At 37.8% G+C, this 10,952-nt stretch overlaps 1 pseudogene; it reads right to left on the minus strand.

The window, feature by feature from the left end:
• Positions 1–979: 979 nt before the first annotated feature.
• On the minus strand, positions 980–2,162 carry LOC149996127 (PRELI domain containing protein 3B-like; annotated as a pseudogene).
• Positions 2,163–10,952: the final 8,790 nt, after the last annotated feature.

The following is a 10,952-nucleotide window of genomic DNA, read 5'->3' on the forward strand; positions in this document are numbered from 1 at the left end:
GTTCCTGGGATTTATGCCTCAGATCAAGACATCACTTGAGTAATTTCAAATGATGTACAGCTCCTCATGTAAAAAAGATGTTTTGTGGTCACAATTACTTCAGAAAGTAATTATATTCAAATAACCTGACATCATGCTTTAGCAATTACATAATCATGATTTTGACACATGGCAATTTATAAGTTAGGCAAATGTGAAATGCTGAGAGATGTGAACAGCTGTTCTCCTGTAGTTCAGAGTACTGCAAAATTCTGGTAATGACTTAATTTTTCAGTTAACATAACGAGCCCACAACACAGCACACTAACTCATCAAGTAAAATCCAAGGAAGGTAACACCTTCACTAAGTTACAAAACTTTGGCAAATCAATACAGTACTCTTTAATAGAATAAAATCATACTTTCATTGGAGTTCTAGATTACTTGAGTGATGATTTTCGCTCTGAAAATGTCATTTAAGTATGAAATTAAAACACTGGTTTTTAATGTGGTTTATAGCAGAGCAAGTTATTGTATACAAATTCAATGTATTTTTTAAAACTATGCCATTTCTCCTCTGAATGTGCAATCCTTCTTGAAGAATACTGCACTGCAGCAGGACAGCTGTGAATGTTTAGAGGCAGCTCTGCTTTGTTCTGGAGTTGGTCCAAGCCAGGAAGAGTTCCGGTGCATGAAAAGCTTTAAAATTCTACCTGAAAGAAATGTAATATGCAAACACCAATTTCTAAGGTCTTTTCAAAAATTGTTAAATTTTCACATAAATACTGGCCTCTTCAAAACCAGTTTTTTCAAACAACACTAATAACTTCAGGTGCTCCCTTTTATCTAGAAACCCTGTGTCTTTGTTTTTAATCAAGTCACATAACCTTTCTTCAGCTTATTAAAAAAAAAAAACTACCTAAAATATCGTTGTTTTTTTAAATAACAAATAAATATAATGCCAGCTAGTCAGGAACCGGGTGTTGCATACCAACTTTCATCATTTCTCTGCAAACGCCGCCGCCACCGTCAGGGTCCTTATGCTGCCTTTTGCCGAAGCCACCAATTCTTCAGTCTCAGCATTTAATTTGTGTATCACCCACTCCATTGCTTCTTGGCCCTTGTTGGCATTGGACAAGATCATACTGGCCATCAGCCCTTCCAGGTAGCTGCTGAAACTGACTCCTTTCACAGTGAGGATGGCTTCTTGAGTCAGAACAGTTTTTTCTGGGTTCTGAGGATGTGGTTTATATATAAGTCTCTCATCCACTGAAACCATATTTGTAAATTGAGGAGGAGTCGCCTCACAAACCTTAGGCTTGGTTGGAAGTTGCTCCATCCAGCAGAGGCTTCGTGACCATGGCATAAGAAATTTTTACCCAGGACACTTCTTTATGTCTGGGGGAAGGAAGGTGACTGCCTCTCTGGTGGAGAACAGCAGCTAGACTTCCATCCCTTATGCCTTTTATTGAGAAGGATATGCGTGGAAGATACAAGATCAAAATTTATAAATCACCAATAGCTTTCAGGTGCCTAGGTTACAATTGATAATAACTGATTACATGTTCCAATACAATGGATACAATGAATAGTCTGTGCCAGGGTCTATCAAACATCCTAACCCCACACTGGCACTAGGCACAAGGCTTCATATACTCCCTGCTAGAGATTGTTTATACTTAACTAAGAGACAAGGGAAAGCAGAGCAAGTTCTAAAGCATAACAAGTATTCTTCAAATCCAACTTCCATGGAAACCCTCTGAATGGTTTTCAGGTACATCTCCCATGCAGCCATTATTGAGACTTAAAGACAAGCACAGCCAGAATGTCGGAGGCAGGTCATGCTCAGGCTGGGGCTACAATTCCCTAAACCACAAGGAGCAGTTCCCTACAGTAAATGAAATATTAGTGGATTTAAGCTCCATTGTTTTCTCTACAGCATCAGTGTTTTTTTTACATATGCTTTGGTTCTTTCTGCACCGATAAGAGATTTCACAACGGAACGCATTCCCCACTCTGAGAAGTCTATGGCTGTGCAGCTTTCCAGAAGGATCTACATGTCTGTCCAACACGTCAATGCCCACCATGCTCAGGTTCATAGGGTTCGGGTACTTCTGCATGGCCACTGTCGTAACCATTACCCAAGGGTGCTCAAAGACATGCTCCGAAGTCCATATCTTCATGGTGCCGGTGGCCTGCATGGTGTCCAGGCACCGCAAAGAGGCATAGAGGTCCATTTTTAAGTCTTTCACAACTTTATCTGACATCTTAAATTTTTTATTACCATTAATTTTACAGAAGATACCTTATTTATAAGAAATGGTAATAGCTTCTCATTTATATTAATAATACAGTTTTCTTTAAATATAAATATATTTGCATTTTTAGAAGACTATCAGTTTAAACATATATAGAACGAAAGAAAGTAAAGACCCATGAAACTCAAACTTTACCATGCACATGAATCACCTGGGAATCTTGTGTCAATAAAGATTCTGACTAAGGAGGTTTGGAGTGGAGCCTGAGATTCTGTATTCTAGCAAGGTTACAGGTGATGCTTCTGTCGATGGTCCACAAACCACACGTTAAGTTGAAAGGGAACTATTGGCACTGAGAGAAGGCAAAAAAATCATATTTTGACTGAACTTTGTGACACTGCTCTAAGCTATTGAATTTGGTGTCTTGAAAGGCTTAAACAGAAGACTAACAAGATCAAATTTGTCCATGGGGATAAACAATAAGAATGAGAACCATAACAGAGGTAATACCTCAGCAACTAGTGGTGTTTTTGTGTTATGTTGGTGTTTAGGAACTTAATAGTTTCTTTATAATCTGCCTACACCATGAACACTCTGCATTCCTGTTAGAAAAACTTCTGTAACATTCGGTGGAAAATGAGTCTTTACACCCTGAACCAGAGGTGCAAAGATTGGTCTTCTCTACTTGTGTCAATAGACCCTTAAAAGCAAAAATGACAATGACTCAATCCTTAGCAAATTTGAACCTAATAGAATTATTTTCAATTATATAAATAAGAATTTTAAAGTTTAGTGATTCCTTGAATGATTTCTCCTCCTCTTATCCAAATTTGGCATCTTAAAAAAACATCTTCTGTAGAACTGTGCAATACTGTGTACACCCCTTCCTTCAGTAGTTCAGAACACCCCTAAGGAAAAGTGGAAAGCATGCAACAATCAGGCTAACCCACTTGCAGATAAATTTCTACTAGGCTATTAATCCAAAATGTCAAAAGCCCTGGCATTTTAGATATTGGGGGGAAAGCTGAGTAAGATGATTGGTTAAAGACAACACATATTTTTTTAAAAGATTTATTGAGATATAACTTAGACACCATGAAGTCACCCATTTTAAGTATACAGTAAGATTAATTTTAATAACCATATACAGTTACATCACTATTATTTTAATTCAAGTTTAGCACACTTCTATCACCTTAAAGTTTCCTTATCTGTTTGTAGTTAATACCCAGCCTCATTCTCAAGTTCAAGTTACCATTTGCTTTTTCTAGAAATTTCATATAAATTGAATTATATGTTACAATATGTAGTCTTTTATGTCTGAATTCTTTCATTTAGTATAACGTTTTTAAGTTCCATCCATGTTGTTACGTATTCTAGTAGTTTATTTCTTTTTGTTGGTGAATATATCACATTTTTCCATTCATTGGCTGATAGATGAACTTTGGGGTTATTCTAAACAATGCTGATTTAGATATTCATATCAAGTCTTTATTTGGATAGATATATTCATTTATCTTGATAGATACCTGTCAGAGCAGCTTTGCTCTGAGAAATCACCTGGAGACCACTGTGGGAGCAGGCAACAGGCTTATTGAGGGAAAAAGGGGAGGGGGGAGGGGAGAGGCAACTCCTGGACTGACTCGAGGGCCCATAGGAGCAAAGGAAATAGGGAGCAAGGAAATGGGGACTCCCGATCCTCCACAAGGGCTTGTAGGAGTCCCACCTGGACTTCTGCAGGTGTGCTTTTTAAACTTGCCAACAACACATTTCAGTGAGGGGGAGTTTCTCACATTAGCATATTCAGTAGATATTTTGCATCTCATTGCTTCCCTGCCCCCCCCCGCCCCAAGCCACAAGGTTAGTTAACATATCCTTTTGTCTGACCAGGTTTGCAACCTAGCTACCTCTATATTCTGACAATACCTAGAAGTAGAATTGCTGGGTTGTATGATATATTTATGTTTTATGTTTTTTAAAACTTTCAAACTCATTCCCAAAGTGACAGTACATTATTTTACATTTTACTTTATTTTCATTTTTTACTTTTCCCCCAGCTTTATTGAGATATTATTGACAGATAACATATGTAAGTGTAAAATGTACAGTGTAATGATTTGATGCATGTATACATTGAAAAGTAATCTCTACAATAAGGTTAGTTAACACCTCTATCCCCTCACACAATTACCCTTTTGTGTGTGTGTGACAATATTTAAGACCTACTCTCTTAACAAGTTTAAAGTATAGCCACTATGCTGTACATCAGATCCCAAAAACTTAGTCATCTTATAACTGGAAGTTTGTACCCTCTGAGCAATATCTTCCCATTTATTCCGCTCTTCAGGTCCTGGCAACAACCATTCTGTCCGACTCATTTCGCTTAGTATAATGCACTCAATGTCCATCAATTTGATTCCAAAGGCAGAATTTCCTTATTTTTATGGTTAAATTACAGTTATATTATATTTCTTTATTTGTTTATCCATTGATGGACATTTAGGTTGTTTCCAAGTACTGGCCATTGTAAACAATGTTGCAATAAACATGGGGTTGTGCAGATATTGCTCCTAAATAATGTTTTTGGGGACTTCTGGCCAAGATGGAGGCATAGACAGACACACTGCATCTTCCTCCACAACTAAGAAGGAATACAACTACCTTAAAAATAGAGACAACCAGAAGTTCCAGAAAGCCAAACTGCATGGAAGTCCAACAAACAAAGATATAAAGAAGAAATACTCATTCAGACAGGTAGGAGGGGCCAGGGTGGAGAGGATGTGGTGTGGTGGTGGCAGCAGTGGCGGTGGCAGAGGCAGGCCAGCGGAAAGCACAGTCACACATTTTAAAAAGTCAGGAGGGGACCTGGGGAGCATTCCCAGCTCCTCATCAGACTGCGCAGCTCATGGTCCCAGCACTGTGGAAAATCAAACCTCATTGCTTCTGACTGTGCAAACCAGTGGGGTTTGAGGAAGAGGCAAAAACTGCCAGTCTCTCAGCAGAGTCCATTTGTTTAAAGGGTCCCCATGGTCCTGGAACATCCACCGACCCGTCCACTCTGGGACTGACAGCCAGGGCAACAGCAGAGAGGCACCAGTCCCGTATGGAAGTAGGAGAAGTTCCTGGAAAAGGGGCAAGTGCTGGGCAAGCAGCATTGTTCCCTCTCATGCCCTCCACCACATACAAAGCCACAACATGGTGAAACAGGTCACCCTGTACTGATGAATCCCTAAGCTCCACCCCTTACAACATAACAGGAGTGACAGCTCTACCTAAGACAGAGGCAAACAAACACGGGAGCCTGTCAAGATGAGGAGACAAAAAAGGATGACCCAAAATGGGGAAAAGATCAAGGTTCCAGTGGGAGAACTAAGCAATGAGGAGATAGCCAACCTAACAGATGTAGAGTTCCAAAGACTGGTGATAAAGATGCTCACAGGCTTGACATATATGCTTGAGTATGACAAACACATAAAAGAAGTGACGGCTATGCTGAATAAAATGAAGGAAAATCTACACAAAACCAATGCTGAAGGGAAGAAAACGGGGGTTCAAATCAATGATTTGGAACATAAGAAAGAAAAAAACAGTCATCCAGTACAGAATGAGGAAACAAGAATTGAAAAAAATAAGGAGAGGTTGGGGAACCTCTGGGACAACTTTAAATGTGCCAACATCGGAATAATGGGGGTGCCAGAAGGAGAAGAGGAAGAGCAAGAAATTGAAAACTTATGTGAAAAAAATAATGGAGAAAAACTTCCCAAATTTGAGGAAGGAAATAGACATACAAGTCCAGAAAGCATGGAGAGTCCCAGGCAAGCTGTACCCAGAGGGGACCACACCAAGACACATCATGATTAAAATGCCAAAGGTGAAAGATAAGAGAGAATCCTAAAAGCAGCAAGAGAGAAGTGGAGAGTTGCCTACAAAGGGGTGACTATAAGATTATCAGCTGATTTCTCAAACGAATCTTTGCAGGCAAGAAGGGACTGGCAAGAAGTATTCAAAGTGATGAAAAGCAAGGGCCTACAACCAAGATTACTCTACCTAGCAAAGCTATCAGAATTGAAGGGCAGGTAAAGTGCTTCCTACACAAGGTAAAACTAAAGGAGTTCATCATCATCAAGCCATTATATGAAATGTTAAAGGGACTTTTTAAGAAAAAGATCAACACTATGAACATTAAAATGACAAGAAACTCACAACTATCAAAAACTGAATCTAAAAAATAAAAACAAAATTCAACTAAGCAAACAATCAGAACGGGGAAAGAATCATAGGTGTGGGGATCATTTGGAGGTTTATCAGCTGGGAGGGGGAAGGGGAAGAAATGGGGAAATGGTGCAGGGACTAAGAAGCATAATTGGTTGGTACAAAATAGATAGGGGGAAGTTAAGAATAATATAGGAAAGGGTGAAACCAAAGAACTTATATGTACAACCATGGACATGAACTAAGGGGGGTGGGATTGCTGGAGGGATGGGGGTACTGGGAAGAGGGGAGCAAAGGGAAAAGGAATTGGGATTACTGTAACAACATAATCAATAAAATATAGTTAAAAATAATGTTTTCATTTCCTTCAAATATATACTCAGAAGTTGACTTGCTAGATCATATGGCTGTTTTATTTTTTAATTTTTTGAGGTAACTTCATACTGTTTCACATGGTGTCTACTCCAATTTACATTTCCACCAACGTTAATTTTCTCCATAGTCTCATCAACACTTTTCTCTTGCATTTTTTTATGTTATTTTTATTGTTATTCTATCAGAGTTGTCACACTTTTTCCCCCATTGCTCCCCCCAACCCAGGCCACCCCTTCTCCCATAGTCAGTTCCTACCTCCTTGTCCATGTCCATGGGTTATTTATACTAGTTCCTTTACTAAACCCTTCCCCTTCTTATGCCCCTTCTCTCTCTCCCCCTTCTCCCCTTGTCATTGTTAGTCTGATCCTTCTTTTCATGCTTCTGGTTGAATTTTGTTCGTTTGTTTGTGTTCTTCATTAGTCTCCTGTATTAGGTGATATCATATGGTATTTTTCTTTCATTGCCTGGCTTATTTCTCTAAGCATAATTCTCTCTAGTTCCATCCATGTTGTCGCAAATGGTAGGAATTCCTTCTTTATTTCTGCTGCGTAGTATTCCATTGTGTAAATGTACCACAGTTTTTGGTCCATCCGTCTACAGATGGGCACTTAGGCTGTTTCCAGCATTTGGCTATTGTAAATAGCGCTGCTATGAACATAGGGGTCAATAGGTTCTTTTGAATTGGGGTTTCAGGATTCTTTGGGTATACAGTAATCCTAGCAATGAAATTGTTGGTTCAAAAAGCAGTCCATTTTTAGTTTTTTGATGATATTCCATACTGTTTTCCATAGTGGCTGCACCAGTCTGCATTCCCACCAACAGTGCACTAGGGTTCCCATTTCACCACATCCCTGCCAGCACTTGTTATTTGTTCATTTGTTGATGATCACCATTCTGACCAGTGTGAGGTGGTATCTCATTGTGGTTTTTATTTGCATCTCTCTGATGGTTAGTGATGTTTACCATTCTTTCATATGCCTGTGAATCATCTGTATATCCTTCTTGGAGAAGTGTTTTTCAGGTCCTTTGCCCATTTTTAAATTAAGCTGTATATCTTCTTGGTGTTGAGATGTGTAAGTTCTTTATATATTTTGGAGATCAATCCCTTATCTGACGTATCATTGGCAAATATGTTTTCCCATATGGTTAGTTTACTTTTCATCTTGCTGATGTTTTCTTTTGCTGAGCAGAAACTCTTTAATTTGATGTAGTCCCATTTGTTTATTATTCCCTTTATTTCCCTTGCCTTAGGAGATGTATCAGTGAAAATATTGCTATGTGAGATATCAAAAATTTTCCTGCCTATGTTTTCCTCTAGGACTTTTATGGTGCCACATCTTACATTTAAGCCTTTGATCCACCTTGAGTTTATTTTGCTGTGTGGTGTAAGTTGGTGGTCTAGTTTCATTTATTGGCTCGTCCCTGTCCAGCACCATTTGTTAAAGAGGCTCTTCTCACTCCATTTGATGTTCTTTCCCCCTTTGTCGAATATTAGTTGACCATATAAACCTAGGTTTATTTCTGGGCTCTCTATTCTGTTCCATTGATCTATATGTCTGTTCTGATGCCAGTACCAGACTGTTTTGATTAGTGGCTTTGTAGTATTGTTTAATGTCTGGTATTGTGATTCCTCCTACTGTGTTCTTCTTCCTCGAGATTGTTGTGGCTATTTGAGGTCTTTTTTTGGTTCCATATACATTTTTGAAGTATTTGTTCTAGGTCTGTGAAAAATGTCACTGGTATTTTAATAGGGATTGCATTGAATCTATAAATTGCTTTGGGTATTATGGACATTTTAATGATGTTGATTCTTCCCATCCATGAACATGGTATATGCTTCCATTTATTTGTATCTTCCTTAATTTCTTTCTTTAGTGTTATGTAGTTTTCTGAGTACAGATCTTTTACCTCCTTGGTTAAGTTTATTCCCAAGTACTTTACTTTTCTTGCTGCTATGATAAATGGGATTTTTTTTTTTTTTTTAGTTTCTATCTCTGATATTTCATTGTTGGTGTACAGAAATGACTTTGATTTCTGAATATTGACTTAATACCCTGCTCTTTTGCCAAATTCACTTATTAGGTCACTCCACTTTTTAGTGGTGTATATTGGGTTTTCTATGTACACTATCATGTCATCTGTAAATAATGACAGCTTTAATTATTTTCCAATTTGTATGCCTTTTATTCCTTTTTCTTGTCTGATTGCTATGGTTAGAACTTCCAACACTATGTTGAATAGGAGTGGAGACAGTGGACATCCTTGTCACATTCCTGATCTCAGGGAGAATGCTTTCAGTTTTTGCCCATTGAGTATGATGATGGCTTCAGGTTTCTTGTATATGGCCTTTATCATATTGAGGTATGCTCCCTCTATTCCCATTTTTCTGAGTGTTTTCATCATAAATGGGTGTTGTACTTTATCAAATGCTTTTTCAGCATCTATTGATATGATCATGTGGTTTTTGTCTTTCATTTTGTTTATGTGGTGTATTACGTTTATTGATTGGCAAATAGTAAACCATCCTCGCATCTCTGGGATGAATCCCACTTGATTGTGGTGTAGGATTTTTTTAGTGTATTGCTGGATCCGGTTTGCCAACATCTTGTTGAGGATTTTAGCATCTATGTTCATCAGCAATATTGATCTGTAGTTTTCTTTCTTTGTTGTGTCTTGACCTGGTTTTGTAATTAGAGTCATGCTGGCTTCATAGAAAGACTTTGGGAGTCTTCCCCCTCTTCTCGGATATTTTGGAATAGTTTGAGAAGGGTATGCGTTAGTTCTTCCCTAAATGTTTTGTAAAATTTGCCTATCAAGCCATCTGGTCCAGAGCTTTTATGTGCCAGCGGTTTTTTGATTACTGCCTCAATTTCACTCTTTGTTATCAATCTCTGAGGCTTTCTCCTTCTTCTTGGTTCAGTTTTAGAAGATTATATGTTTCAAGAAATTTGTACATTTCATCTAGGTTGTCGAGTGTCTTGCCATATAGTTTTTTTAGTAATTTCTTACAATAATTTGTATTTCTGTGATATTGGTTGTGATTTCTCCTCTTTTGTTACTGATTTTGTTTATTTGAGTCCTCTTTTTTTTCTTGATGAACCTGGCTAAAGGCTTGTCGATATTGTTTTTCTTTTCAAAGAACTAGCTCCTACTTTTCTTGATCTTTTGAATTGTTTGTTTAGTCTCTATGTCATTAAATTCTGCTCTGATCTTCATGATTTCTTTCCTTCTAGTCTCTCTGGGATTTGTTTGTTATTCTTCTAGTTCTTGTAGCTGTAGGGTTAGATTTTTTTATCTGAGATTCTTCTATCCTTTTCAGGTAGGCCTGTATTGCTATGAACTTTCCTCTCAGGACTGCTTTTCCTGTGTCCCATAGGTTTGGGGCTGTTGTGTGTTCATTATCATTTGTTTCCAGAAACTTCTTTATTTCTTCCTTGATGTCATTTTTAACCCATTCATTATTTAATAGCATGTTATTCATTCTCCATGAGTTTGAATGTTTTTGAATTTTTTCCTTAGGTCGATTTCTAATTTCAAGACACTGTAATCTGAGAAGATGGTTGCCATAATTTCAATTTTCTTGAATTTGTTGAGGCTTGTTTTGTGTTCTATGATGTGGTCTATCTATGAAAATGTTCCATGTGCACTGAAAAAGAATGTATATTTTTCCATCTTTGGGGTGAAAAATTCTATATATATCAACTGAATCCATTTGATCTAAAGTGTTGTTTAATGCCCCAATATCCTTGGTGTTCCTTTTTTTTTGAAGGTCTATCCATTGTTGACAATAGGGTGTTAAAATCCCCTACTATGGGTGTGTTGCTGTTGATATCCTTCTTGTAGTCTTCCAATATTTTTCTTATATATTTGGGTGCTCCTATACTGTGTGCATATATGTTTACCTGGGTTATATCTTCTTGATGGATTGTTCCCTTCAGTATTATGAAATGTCCTTCTTTGTCTCTTTTTATGGCCTTTGCTGTGAAATCTCTTTTTTCTGATATAAGTATTGCTACCCCAACCTTTTTTCCGTGTCCATTTGCTTGGAATATGTTTTTTCCATTCCTTCACTTTCAGTCTGTATAAATCTTCTTTTTTTTTTTTTTTTTTTGAGGTATGTCTCTTGTA

The sequence above is a fragment of the Furipterus horrens genome, unplaced genomic scaffold, assembly GCF_987537825.1.
Source record: "Furipterus horrens unplaced genomic scaffold, mFurHor1.1.pri manual_scaffold_12, whole genome shotgun sequence".
Lineage (NCBI taxonomy): Eukaryota > Metazoa > Chordata > Mammalia > Chiroptera > Furipteridae > Furipterus > Furipterus horrens.